Here is a 2,430-nt window from a genome sequence, read left to right as displayed (position 1 = left end):
TTTATTTATTTTTATTTTTATTTTTTTTTACAGTGTATTGCCTTTGCTCCTTTGTCAAAGATTAGGTGACCATATTTAGTGGCTCTGTTTCTGTGCTCTCTTTTGTATTCCATTGACCTATTTGTCCTTCACCAGTACCACACTGTCTTGATTATTGTAGTGTTACAGTAAGTCTTTAAGTTGAGTAGTGTCAGTCCTCTAACTTTATGCCCCTTCAATATTGTGTTGGCTATTCTGAGTCTTTTGCCTCTCCATATAAACATTAGAATCGGTTTGTTCATATTTATGAAATAACATGCTGGGATTTTGATTGGGATGGCATTGAATTTATAGATCAAGTTGGAAAAACTGATGTCTTGATAATATTAAGTCTTCCTACCTATGAATATGAAATATCTTCCAATTTACTTATAGTTTTTCTCATACAGATATTGTAAATATTTTGTTAGATTTATACCTTTCAATTTTTTGGTGCTTATGTAAATGATAATGTGTTTTTTATTTCAAATTCCACTTGTTCATTGCTGGTATATAGGAAAGCAATAGACCTTTGTATATTAGCTTTGTATCCTGCAGCCTTGCTATAATTGCTTATTCCAGTTTTCTTGTGAATTCTTTTGGATTTTCTTCCATGATTTAAAAAAAAAAAAGCAAATTGGTAGTTATGTAACTAGGGTTATAGTTGTAGATTATTAAACATAGAAATATTCTTAGCAAAATCTTGCTACTTCTGAAAGGCAGCTTTTTTTGGAGTTATTTTAGGAGATAGCGGATCTCAGTGAATTTCAGAGTCTTCAAAGTCATATTAAGGAAAAACTGTATGTTACATATATATTTCTAAAAATTGTGATAAATACACATAACATATAATTTGCCATCTTACCCATTTTAAGTGTACAGCTTAGTGGGCTATGTATATTCACACTGCTGTGCAACCAACCTCCAGAACTTTTTTCATCTTGCAAAACTGGAACTCTCTACCCATTAAATAACAACTCACAATTTTCCTCTCCCCTTATCCCCTGGCAACTACCTTTCTACTTTTTGTTTTTATGAATTTGACTACTTTGGATACCTCATATAGGTGGAATCATACAATATTTGTCTTTTTGTGACTAACTTATTTCCCTTAGCATAATATATTCAAGGTTCATGGATGTGGTAGCATGTGTCACAATTTACTGCCTTTTTAAGGCTCAATGTTCTTGTGTGTGTGTGTGTGTGTGTGTGTGTGTGTGCGCGCGCGCGCCTACAGATATACACCACATTTTGTTTATGTATCTGTCAGTGGACATTTGGGTTCGTTTTGCCTTTTGGCCATTGTGAATAACAATACTGTTATTAACATGGGTGTACAAATATCTGAGTCACTACTTTCAATTCTTTTGGGTATATACTGGAAGTGGAATTGTTGGATCATATGATCATTGTATTTTCCATTTTTTGACGAATCGACGTACTGTTTTCTGTAGTGGCCGTGCAATTTTAACTTTCTACCAACAGTGTATAAATGTTCCACATCCCTGCTAACACTTGTTATTTTCTTTCTTCCTTTTATAATGTAATAGCCATCTTAAGGTATGTAAAGTAGTATGTGATTGTGGTTTTGATTTTCATTTCCACTAGCGACTACATTAGCAGTATTGAGCATTATTTCATGTGCTCATTGGCCATTTGTATATCTTCTTTGGAGAAATGTCTGTTCAAGTTCTTTGCCCATTTAAAAATATTTTGCTATTTTTTGTATGAGTTGTAGGAGTTCTTTATATGGTCTAGATATTAAGCCCTTATCAGATATGATTTGCAAATGTTTTCTTCCATTTCATAGACTGCTTTTTCAATCTGCTGATAGTGTCCTTTGATGCACAGAAGTTTTTGATTTGGAGTCCAGTTTATCCATTTTTACTTTTGTTGCTGGGCTTTGTGTAATATCCAAGAAATCATCGCCAAATCAAACGTAATGAAGTTTTCCTTCTGTTTTCTTCTAAGAGTTTTATATTTTTAGGTCTTATGTGTTTGGGTCTTTGATCAATTTTGAGTTATTTTTGTATATGGCATAAGGTAAGGGTCCAACTTCATTCTTTTGCGGATATCCAGTTTTCCCAGCAGCAGCATTTGTTGAAAAGACTGTCCTTTCCCTCCCCATTTAATGGTCTTGGCACCCTTATCAAAAATAATTTGACCATATACTCTAAGGTTTATTTCTCGGCTCTGTATTTGTTCCATTGGTCTGTATGTCTGTGTGTATATATATATTTTTAAATAATATAGTTAATTAGTAACTTTTTTTTTTTTTGATACAGAGTCTCCCTCTGTCACCCAGCCTAGAGTGCAGTGGCACAATCTTGGCTCACTGCAACCTCCACCTCCCGGGTTCAAGCGATTCTCCTGCCTCAGCCTGCCTGAGTAGCTGGGACTACAGGCATGCAC

Source organism: Mandrillus leucophaeus, unplaced genomic scaffold (genome assembly GCF_000951045.1).
Source record: "Mandrillus leucophaeus isolate KB7577 unplaced genomic scaffold, Mleu.le_1.0 Scaffold307, whole genome shotgun sequence".
NCBI lineage: Eukaryota > Metazoa > Chordata > Mammalia > Primates > Cercopithecidae > Mandrillus > Mandrillus leucophaeus.
Note: the sequence above shows the minus strand (reverse complement) of the source record.